This window comes from Eumetopias jubatus, unplaced genomic scaffold (assembly GCF_037043125.1).
Source record: "Eumetopias jubatus isolate StellerSeaLion01/CBP00866 unplaced genomic scaffold, mEumJub1_p1.0 scaffold_10, whole genome shotgun sequence".
Lineage (NCBI taxonomy): Eukaryota > Metazoa > Chordata > Mammalia > Carnivora > Otariidae > Eumetopias > Eumetopias jubatus.
In genome coordinates this window covers 110663788-110676395 of record NW_028274816.1, presented here as the reverse complement: position 1 = coordinate 110676395, position 12608 = coordinate 110663788, and the positions used below count along the sequence as shown (strand labels likewise).

The 12608-nt window shown below is 36.2% G+C and overlaps 1 pseudogene; it reads right to left on the bottom strand.

Moving 5' to 3' along the window:
• Positions 1-2551: 2551 nt before the first annotated feature.
• LOC114198905 (small nucleolar RNA SNORA31) lies at positions 2552-2690 on the bottom strand (annotated as a pseudogene).
• Positions 2691-12608: the final 9918 nt, after the last annotated feature.

Genomic DNA, 12608 nt, shown 5'->3' with positions numbered 1-12608 from the left:
ATAATGAAGATTCTCTCATGTTATGTATGACTTTCAAATGTCTTAATGATCATCCAAGTAGATTAAAAATGTTTTAGGTAACTATCTGAACCCAGAACCTAACTCACTTTTACACAAAAATCCAGATGTTTTTGCTGATTTTTTTATGCACATTGCATTTCCTAGACACTTAACAATTGTGAAAATCAAGGGAAGAATATGCTTTACTTATATTTTTGGAAACTTATACGAAGAATTATTTGCTGTTTTGGAAAATATTTTACTGAGAACAAAGTAGTTTTACAATTCAGATCACAGATACCCAGAACTTTATTGGTCTTCATTTGTAGTTGACATATGAATGGTCATTTTTAGGTATAGGTGCAAACATCAACTATTTAATTAAATCTTCTAACATAGTCATGTCCAAGCCTTTAGACATAGAAACACATGTTATTTAATTGTAAGCTTGGTTTCTCTTCTATCTCCTTTATGTTATGGTTAGGGCTTTATATTGATTTTATTAAAACTAATGCGTCTTAGTGTTCAATAGTATGTTATGAATTTTATTCTGGAATAATAGAGGTGGTACCATAGGAAAATGTTATCAAGGGGGAAATTGGGTATCATGAGGTTGAGAGTCACTGCCTTAGTCAGAGTAAACTCACTTTCGCAGAATTCAGAACAATGTTAAAGGATTTTGAGATCTCCTATCGCTTTTCTTTGTGGTTCACATCAAGACTAAAAAGCCAAAAATACCTCATGTGAAAAGCTTTTTTAGTGATTGAACTACATAAGATGTACAGTTCATGGAAGCATTGGCTTAATTTAGGGATCCTGAACCCAAGCAAACAAATTAAACTCTTTTCTCTATTTTGGTTTGGCCAGCATTATAGCTCAAAAATGTTTCATGTGAATGACTTTAGATGAGGCATATGCTTTAAGATGCACCAAATCTGCTGGTATATATAAGAGGAGCAAAATGGAAGCTCACCTGCACAGGAATATGTTATTTTGTTACAAAATATATATATATATATATATAGTTGCCTATGTTTAGAAATTAGGAGACAATAGGTGAAATATCTTGATTTCTGGCCAGGCTTAGAAAGAGGATCTGGCAATACTGGATCTTTATTCATAACCCTGTGGCAACAATAATCTGGGGCTGAGAAAAGGCTGCCTCCTTTGGACAAGAAGCAACTCTCTAGGGGGGCAGAGTACTTTATTGTCTTTCTCATCTGTCCTGATTCACTGATTTGTATTATCTGCCAGAACCTTATGTTTGTGACCTCTGGCTTAATTGGATGTAAAACTACACACACGAAGAAAAATAAAATATTCCAAGTAATCAGAAATGTGTAGAGTGCTATAAAATACCAGGTCATGTTTTATTATAAGGTTATATGTTAATTACAAGACTAAATAACATTATGGTATAATGTGATGTAATGGGGGGAAAGTCCCGACCCAGCCACAGAGGATTTACAGCCGGGGTCTTGTGTCATCTGTTTACATCTTTACCTGTAGATGGTGATATATGAGTCATATTTCCTTTCTAAACATCAGTTTTTTCATCTTTTAACGTGAGCCAGTAAAACCTGATGGTGGTGTACAGTGTTTGTGTTCCCCTCATGTATCTTTGGATCACTTCTTTAAAATACTGTTTGATGTATCCCTCCCTACTCCTAACTTCTGAGTGTTTTTGCTTCCAACACCAAACAAAGGATGGCCCTTGGGCTATTGAAACCTATTTTGCCTACAAATGGGATGTGACAGAATTACCTGGAAAATCATGTCTGCCTTGGAAAGGCATAGCCAATGTCTGAAGGCAGCAGGCATACGGAAGCTTGAATCCCTATCTCAGATCAGTAGAATTCTGAGATATAATTTGTACTCTGAAATTTCCATGCAGATGATATTAAGTTACCCTCTACTCTTTTTTTTTTTTCCTGCTAAAAGGGCAGCCTTACTCCAGATTCCTTCACTTCCTTGGGATCTTTTCCTTACTTTATCTTTTGCATAAAAAGATATGCAAAAATCTGATTCTGGGGGAATTACAACTGAAACACTTACTACCCAAGCTCACAGTACTGGTGTGAGGTATAATGTGATATATGACAATGGAATTTAAAAATATAAAATGCTTTTCTTAAAAATTCTGGTAGAATTTTCAGGGCAAAATCCCAATCTTTTCCCATGCCCAGAACTTAGTGAGAGAATTAACCTAAAGAAAATATGAGAATAATCTGTCCAGTCTATCCATATCTTTACATAATGAGGAAGTCAGAAACTCAGTAGGAGTCAAGAAGTAATGTTTTGATGATGGATACATCACTTCTGTAACCAAGTTCTATTTGACTCTAGAGCAACAGTGAGGAATAACATAGCATTATGGTGTCCTTTTTCATATACATATATGAAATATATTTATATATATATATAATTTTAACTCAAATTTTATATTATTTTTTGGAGTAAAAGAAGCTCTTCACTGTATCACCATTTAGAAGGTTATTTCTGAGTTGCAAAAATTACGTCTCCATATTTTTCCCTGTATTACCATGATTTTCTCTGCATTTCTCCCATTCAATCTTGGCTGCCACAACCAGACAGAAAGAAAGCATGAGGACACTTTTTTCTTGCATCTATAGTGGAAATTCTAGCAGCAGACAGTCACTGTACCAAATAGGTCTGCCAAATAGATGCATTCTATAACTTTGATTATGTATTCTATATACCCAATATTTTCTTATGAGAGTCTTGCTATTATCCCCTGATAAATGCTTTGTTTCACTACAATATCCAACTATCCTCAAAGTTAGAATCCACTTTCAATGACAAAATCTGAGAACTAAACTTTCAGTTCTCCAGTAGGGGCCAAATGTAAGTGGGCCAAAAAGAGACACATTAAGCCTAAACTAACATTTGCAGCTGTTTTGTTCATTTGATTGTTGTGATGGTCAATCAGCATGTTTTAAATCACTCAAAAACAAACAATTAAAATATAAAGCATTCACTTGAAAAACCACTTGTTTTCACACTAAATGATTATTTTTTACTCTATTAAATGAGTCGCTTGGTTTAGAAACATAATCTCAGTATAAAAGATTAGTTTGATACATTTCCCTTCCTCTATTTTATACACAATAGGGAACAACCTGGAAAGAAATACTATAGTCGTCAAGTCTAACATGTTTTTGTATTAGCTTCAGAAGGTGATTGATTTAAACCAAAATTCTTGTTTTTAGTTATTTTAGTCTCAGACTTGATGTGCTTATGAATAAAAAACACTCCCAATTAATCATCTTTTTGGAAGGCAAACATACATATCTTCACAGTTATTTATGGGAAGGATAATGTATACAATGACTTGGGAGTCATCTAGCTGACTACATGGACACAGATATCAGAATATGAAAATTTATGGCGGGAACTATAACAGTTATGCTCAATCTAAAAATTTACCATAACCTGAAGTATAACTCTATTATAAAAATTCAGTAACTTATGTTCTTGTCGATAGCTATGGAAATTTTAAATACTTGTATCTTTCTAGCTTTGAATTGAAGACTATATGCAGAAATCCTAATCATGTAAGATGCACGTGTAAGTATTTATGCCTTCAGAAAAAGGCGAATATGTAATCAAAATTTGCAAACACTTGAAGACATGGCTCCTATACTCTGATGTAGGGTCTAGCGCTGTAGTGAGGCTATAAACACAAAAGAAAATTCCAGAGTAGTAAGTGTCTTGATGTGCATGATGCTGTAAGAACATATATGAGGGTAGCTAATTCAGACTTGCGAACTCAAGAGAATGCTTTGCAGAGGATGTGCAGAAGTCATACATGGGGACATTTTACTTTAGAATTTTCCAGAAGAACAGATGTGGGAAGGTCCAGGTGAGGTGTGTGTGTGCACACCTGTGAGAGAGAGGGAGACAGAAAGAGGGAGAGAGGAAGGGAGGGAGAGGGAAGGGAAGGGGAAGAGAAGGAGAGAGAAGGAGGGAGAGTGAGGAAGAGGGGAAAAGAGAGAGGGATGGAGGGAAAGAGAGGGAAATTAAGTATTTTGGAAGTGAAAAGAAAGTCAATAGAACATGAAACTGTGTGAAGGAGGAAAGGAGGATGTATAGGTGTTTATGGGATAAATTAGATGGAAAAGGAAAGCAGGAGCCAACTAGGCAGGTCCATTAGGATCAAGAGTTTGTCCTTGGTCTCAGAAGAGATCAGGGAAATGGGGAGCCTTTCAGAGGCTTCAAGCAAGAGACTTTCAGGCTGAGATGAAAATTTTAGAGTTCACTCAGGTTGTCATGAGGGAAAATGAGTGGTAGGTGTGGGACAGGCAAGACAGGAGGCAGGAGAATCAGCCAGAAGGCAATTGCGGTCAGACATGAGAGGGATGATTCTTATGGTAACCAAAGGAGTGGCAGTGGGAATAGATGAGTCTGAGAGATGGTGGGTATGAGGAAGAGATAGGAGGAGCTGGTGGTGTATTCACCATGAATGGTGGATGTAAATGGGAGAGAACAGCAAAAAGGCAGTGAGTTTTCTGACTGGGCGATCGGGATGCCACACCATAGTGTCTTTTACTGAGAGCATGTTTCTAGGAGGAGACATTAAGATGCCAGCTCTCGATTAATGCTCAGATTTTCAAATAAATTATTTACACTAAAAAGGTGTGATTTTCAACTTTTAAATGTTGGCAATATGTCTTCCTCTAAAGTAGACCTCTTAATTCCAGATTGGTCTGTTGCCTTAATAGCAGAATGTAGGCAGTGTTCAACTTCTGGAATGGATGCTTCTAAACTATGTGACATAGGGTAAATTACTAACCTTCTCTGAGATCCCTTTTTATCTGCTTACTTTGGATATTATCATCTAATTTGCTGAGTTGTTTTGAAAATTCTGTAAGATAATGTATGTAAAAGGCCAGACAAGTAAGCAATTAAGGGTTACTTCTCAACTCTTACCTTCACTTTATGTTGTTACTGTTTTTAAATCCACCCTAAAAGGTGCACAGCTTGATCTCTCAAGCCTGTGGATATGCCAGTGTACATGATGAGACTTTGCAGATATGATTCAGGGTGAGGACTCTGAAATGGAAATATTGTCCTGGGTTATCTGGGTTGGTCCAGTGTAACTGCACAAATCCGTAAAAGCTGTAATTAGAGAGAGAGGCGATGGAGGAAAGATCAGAGAGAGGCAACCTCGCTGGCTTTCAGGATGGAGGAAAGGGGCCAGGAGCCAAGGAATGCAGCTACACTCCAGGAGCTAGAAAAGGCAATGGAGCAGATTTTCCTTTAGAGCCTTCAGAAAGAAACAGCCCTGCCAACATTTTTATTTTAGCCCAATGATAGTAGACTACTTCCAACCCACAGAACTGTAAGATAATAAATGTGTGCTTCCTTTTAAGCCACTAAGTTGATAGTAATTCTTTATGTCAGCAAGAGAAACTTTATATATATTTTATTAATATAACAAACACGTTTTATATGAATAAGAGTGAATGGTAACTTTTAAAAATAGGGGACAAGGAACTATTTGGAGATAACAGAATAAGAAGCCCCAAACTACATACATCCTGTGCTTCACATGGATCCAGTTTCTGACCTCAAGTCCTCTTTACCCACATGAGGATGTCAATGGGGACTTGAACATTGACGGTTGAGTCTCCCTCTCTTCTGTCTGTTGATTCCATGACACACTGCCTCAGCAGAGGGTGAGGAGATGTCATGAGATCATGAGATGCTTCCTCCGTATGATCCCAGTCTAGGAAATAGTAGCCATGGCATATGCTTTCAAATTTGTATGTGAGTAGAAAGTAACAACCAGCCTTCCTACTTGAGTGCAAGGCTGGAGAGAGGGAAGTGGCAGTGAAGGGGCTTGAAATGAAGGGTACAGGGGAGCTGGGAGGAGAACTCCAGAAGCTACGTATGTGCCCCTTGTCCTGTTCTGTTAGGACCTGGCTTGGATTGTATGTCCTCTCTTCACACCTCCAACTCCCCCACCCCCAACATAAATAAACTTCAAAGACTTCTATGACATTTATTTAAGAAGGCTATGAGGAGCCAACGAACACTCAACTGTATGTTCTCATGTAATATGAGCTCAAAAATATTCATTGAAAACAATGAATATAGAGGTTGTGTATATTTTAATTTAAAGGAGACAGCTTTAAGACTGCTAGGAGTTTAAACGAAAGCTTGCTTTAATGTCATTCTCCAAAATTACACTTTTTAAGTCTTACATTTTCAAAGGCTGATTTTTTTTTTCAAAAAACGATCCATCAGTTTGATCAGTTTTATTTTTAAGAAGTTTATTTAAAAGTAAAATAATCAAATAAATAAATAAATAAAAGTAAAATATTCTGATAGTAAAAGAAAATTTTTCAGGGGCCAAGACTCCAGATAACAATGGACAGCCTCTAATTTCTCCCTCTCTGTTAGCAGTCTCTAGAGCTTCCAGCAAATGGAACATCTCACAAATCTAGAGTGAACCACCTCTCAGAAGCTCTTTGAAGTCCCATTAAGGTTTTGGTTTCTGGTGTTTTTAAACATTATCTACCCTATAATACACTGAAAAATGCTTATAGTGTCATGTTCAGTTTTCTTTAAAGGGCCATATGTGTCGGGTTCTTATTTCTTTTGTTGGTTGATGATAAATTAGCTTAGCATCAATGTTATATTCATATAGGACCACAAATATAATCATTTTCATTGAATTGTCTGATCTTTTTTCTTTTAAATCATATCATGTTTAGTACATGTTTTTTCATAAAATTAAACTCATTTTCCCCCTATATCATGTCAGTTATCTATTTTGGCTCTCTTTAGAAAAAGACTCATTTAGCTAGAGACTCACTTTTATATAAGATTTAACCTAATATCTTAATGTTCTTTATGACAAAATCATGAAATGTTTCAAACATGCTAAAAAGTATAATTTTTTAATAAGAACCAATGTACCCACCATTCATTTATAACAACTCCTAATTTTGCCTTATTTTGTTTCAGATTTGCCTCCCATTTTTCATTAAGGAAAACATTTCAGATGCAGTTCGAATTCTATATAATTAAAGTGCCCATATTTGATTACATTTACTCCCTTTAATTTCCAGAGGTGAACATTCTCCTGAAAGTGATATTTATTATCTGCATGATTATTGTATACTTTTTTTTACATATGATGTGTCCATATCAATGAATGGAATTGTTAGGCAGGTTTTTTTACATGATACATAAGATCATTTGGCACATATCATTCTGGTAATTGTTTCTTTTATTAATATTGTTTGATTCAGATTTACCCATGTTGATAGATTCTACTCTAATTCAATCATTATGTGTTTTAAAGTATATCAGTAGATATATATGCAAGATTTTATCTATTCTATAATAGATAATTTATTACAACATTTTCAATATTACAGTGATGAAGTTTTTAAAATCTTTTTTAAAAAAATATTTACTTATTTATTTTAGAGAGAGAGCACATGAGTGGGAGGGTCAGAGGGAGAGGAGGAGAGAGTCTCAAGCAGACTCCCTGTTGAGCATGGAGTCCATGCAGGGCTCGATCTCATGACCTGAGATCAGGACCTGAGCTGAAACCAAGATCGGACACTTAACCTACTCCATTGCCCAGGCATCCCTACAGTGGCGTAGTTCTTGGAAATGTATCTTTGTATAAATGTGTGGGAATTCTCTCTAGAGTATTTACCACATGGAAATGCTGGGTGATGGGATATGTCCCTATTAAAATTTATGTTATTGTCAAATTACTTTGAAAAGGGAGTGTAGTGGTCTATACTCCTACAAGTAGTGTTTGAGAATTCCAGTTCCTCATGGACACTTGCTATTGTCAACTTTTAAAATTTTTGCTTAATTGAATGGTGGTGAATGACATCTTAGAGAAAAGAAAGAGAAGGAAATTGATCACCTTCAGGTCAAGCCCCATGCTTTCATAGACAATAAAGTGTAGCCAAGACAGTAAACAGCTTTTCTAGTTCATAGATTTAGTTAACAACAGGGGCAAGATGAGAACAGAAACTTGCCTTGAACTCAGAATTCAGTTTGTGCTTTCACAGATTTCATTTGTCTATATTTGAGTGATTTGTGAGAAGAATGGTACATCTGTTGTAACATGGAGCTAACTTTCAGAATTGCATCCCATATTTTTATTGCCTTATTTCTCCCTCCCTATTTTTAACAATTAGATCCTGGGCCTTTTGAATGGTGAGTAAATGTTCATACTCCTAAATAAGGAGCTGGATTTGATTTATATTACAAATGAATTTTTTAGATATCACCTGTTAGTTTTTTTGAAACAATACATTTAAGAGCGTTCTTCTGAAATGAATCCCATAAAAAATTGCATTGCTTTTAGTTTTTAAATTCTATTTTATATACCATTGAACAATAGATGTCACTGTTTTGCCGATAAAAATAAATACAGAATTACTTCATTTAATTACTTTTCTTCATAAACAATTCTTGAGCTAAACAGATAAGTTACAGGGTTCTGGTAGAAAAATCTCAAATGGTGGCAGCGTCTCTTAAATATTAATATCTGCTAGTGTTGTCTCTAAGAAACAAATTAATATACTCAGTGCATTACTTTCTGAATCATTTCTATACAACTAATCTAAAACTGCTCATTTTTTGCCTTATATTAACATTTTGACAATTAGGTGTCATTACAAGGAGAATAAGAAGGTCATTTGAGGAGTATGGGCTCAGGTCAGAGAAAGAAACCTCTCAGAGTATGATTAATAATAGTTTAAGTCCATGTCACATGGCACAAGCTGACTTGATTGATAGGGAATCTATACAAAATGGAAATCAGGGAGAGAGGATTCAAGAAAGAAGTATTGAAAGTAATGCAATCGGATCCCATTCAAAGGGATGGCCACGTGGTGGACTGTGTTCCAAATCTCACGGCTAGAGTCAAGGCCATATTTAAATTTATATCAGTTTTGCCTGAACAAATCGGAAGTTTTCAAGAGGCTAAAATAAAGCTGCTAAACTGTTGGCAGCAGGGAGATGCCCTGGGAGAAACAGAGGGGAATACTTGGAGATTGTTTAATGATAGTGTATTTTTTTCACACCTGGGACATATATGGAAGATTAGGTTAAGGTACAAGAAGACTGTTAAAATTTAAGGACACCTGTTTCCTTAAGTTCTCCACCGATTGCAACGTAGTCTGTTAAAGCCCTAGGAAGTGTGTGCCCGATGTTAAAAATAAATAAAAATAAGTAAAAAAGTAAAAAAAAGCTGAATTCAGAAAGTTCGGTGAATGAACAACGGTCAGACCGGAATCTGACAAGCTGTGTATCCTAATTGTATTTGAAAAGTGGTTTAGAATTCATGAAGCACTTTCACATTCATTATCTAGGCTGTTCTCAACCCATTGCAAAATGACTTCGGGAGGGACCATTTCCCTCAGGCTGATCTCTCAGATGTTATTAATGACCTACCAATTGTTGGAATCCATCCACCTACTCTTAAGTCTTTATTTTATTCAATCACTGGGTTTTTGTTTTTGTTTTTGTTTTCGTTTTAGCATCCTAAACTATTCTCTGTCATTTAAATTCTCTCCTCCCATACTTCATGCTTCCTGTGCCACTTTTTTTTTTTCCGGGTTTTTCTTCTACTTTTCTGTCCTCTCCTCATCCTCCATCGCTGACAATTTTCCACTATTCTTTTAAATATCCTTTTAAATATCCATGTTCTCAGATTTCTTCCTCTTGTTCCTCTATCCCTGAATATTTTTCTGAATGACTGTGTTGGTGTGGGAAATCATGGAGCCACCTCTGCACAATTCATCATTTAACCAATATTTATTTTCATTTATGTACCAGGTACTGTTTTAGGGGCTGGGGACACAGGAGTCACTAAGAATAACACCATCTCTTCCCTTGGTGCTCTGGTTCTTATGAGGAAAAGGGCATGTGTGTGAATATAATGAGTTATTGACTGATATATCTATACCTTTTCCTTCATTGCCCTCATCTTTGAAACACACATTCTTGTACTCAGCCCAGACCTAGCAGCTAGGAATTTATGCTTTTTAGGATAAGGTTGTTGACATAGAGATTCAGGGAAAACTAAATGGGTCAGTATTCCATTTGGGGATATTAAAATAGACTTTTAGAATGGACACTAGAGACTACATTAAAATAGACTTTTAGAATGGACATTAGAGACTACGGTCTTGCAAGAAAAGGCTTTCAGAAGTGCAAGGGGGAGAGTTTTTGGTTTTCTGAAGTATGGACCTATAAGACTCATGCTATAAAGTGTGTTCTTTAAACAACAGGAGTTTTTCTTGCCTGCTTGCCCAAATAAGATACCAAGGGTGTATTGAATGGGAGAGAACATGAGAGGGATAATAGAGGGACAAGTATGATATGTATCATCTTCCCTTTGAAAAATAGCCTCAAGGGTGGTGGTCAGACCTACCATGATTGATTTAAGGACCCAAGGAGTTACATGTTCAGATTCCTCGTTGGGTTTCAAGATGTGTGAGTCCTCTACAAGTGTAGAGGGAGCTGCATATGGCCAAGCAATGGCTGAACCCAAGCCTACAGAGCCTCAGGGCACGTCTCTGGTAGGTGGCAGCTAAGAGCCAAATGTTTTCCTTGTAGGACTGACTGTGGCAGAGATGTGACAGTGGATGTCAAAGGACCTGGAGGAGCCCTGTGGCTATGACAGATGAATGGCATTCGCAGGTGTGCCATGGAGTTGTTTGCTGGACATCGGAGCTGAGGCCAGGCAGGGACCATAGGACTCCTTCTTTGGACTGTTTGTCAGCCTAGGCAAATGCTAAAGACTAGACATTCACTTGTGGCAACTGCCCCTGCGAAAATTGTATTACTTTCTGCCACTGAGCAGAATGATTTCTCAAAACATATTGTTTTTTAAACTAAGAGCTATACTTTTCCACCAACTCTAACTAGGTGAAACTGTTAGAAAATAGGAATATCCCCACAATTGTTGAGTTCCTTTAGTGTCAGGGATCATGTGAGATGCTAATGATATAAACCAAAGAAGACATTGTCCCTGCTCTCAAAGAGCCTACATTTTATTGAGAAAGACAATGCTGAACCAGCTTCTGGCTGGTTTTCTTTTCCTTCCACCAAAGAATTCAGCCTACTTACCACTTGGAATGTCCATTCTGTCCTTTTAGGTCTCTACCAGTTTCCTTCTTCATCGTTCTCCCCCGCCCCTTTGGCTAAATTAACCATCACCTTCTATATTTCCATACTACTTTTCATACCAAGATAACACATTTTTTTAAAGGTATTTCTCATCTGTTTGAGGCTTTGTCTCCTCATTTAAATGATAAGCTCAGCTCTTTAAAGGCAGAGACAATCATATGCCCAAGTTTCTGTCATTAGCATCTAGGATGTAGAAGATTATCAAAAAATCTTATTTTATGGAAGATTTTTATGTTGATTTTCCAAAATCACTCTGTGAATTTAGTGTTGCATTTGTAGACTTTTTTTTTTAAACTGATTTAAAAATAATGAAGAATACAGAGGGTCTAATAACTTTGTCTGAAGCCACACAGCTACGCAGGTGGCAAAACTTGAAATCAAATGCAAAGTCTCTGACTCTAAATCTGACATTGCAGCTCACTTAGCTCATTTGATTTTAATCTCAGCATTAGAATCATGCTGTGAGAGTCAGTATAAGATTGACAATTGAGATTCACTGCGGTCCAGTATCGCCTTCTCTTTCTTGTCCTCACAGAACTCATGACAAACAAAGCCTGAGCACGGTATATTAACTGGTACCACATCATTAACTTTTATTCTCAATTATTTCAGGGTGAAACCCTTTGTACTTGTTGCTTTGATGATTTCTCCCATTTTTCTTCCTCCTGGTTATTCCATGTCTTTCCTCTGTCACCATGCAAGCCTTGTCTTCTAGCTCTGACTGGCAGACACCTTCATTCAGGTTGAGAATCACCTCAAATACACAAATACGGAAGGCTGTCCGATTTTTATCCTCAGTCATTGATTTGGTTCAATATCTTCTTTAAGCCATTAAAATTCTCTGGGTGTTTTTTTTTTTTTTTCTTTTTAATTACTGAGATTACTTTTATTTAAGATTAGAAAAGAAATGCCTTGAGTAGGAAAAACAATCACATTTCAGAAAGTTGATACCTTAAGGTTTTCTATCAGCAGTTGCTCTTTTGGAGAATAAAAGGAATTGCACAAATACTTCATCAATGACAGGTTTGCTTTGAAGATAATATTCAACACTTCGAATAACAGACAATTTTGACATTTTTTAAAGCAACACATACTAGAAACTGTGTTTTTGCTATTAGAATGATATTTTAAATCAGTAATTGAACTTCAAAGAAAGAATAATTTACTCATTCATTGAACCAACACATAAATATTTATCTTGGACTCTCCTACTGTTTTATTATGTAGATTGTGGAAAATGATGTCACTGAAAAAAAGTCATGGAACGATCATGTAAAAACTTACTATCTAGATTAACTGTGGGAAGGAGGCCCTGAAATTATGAAATCTTAAGTTCAGTATTTTAAAAGCAATTTTATTAATTGCAAGTTCATGCAGTAATTCAAAACAAGTCTGTCCACTCCAGGAGTGAAGAA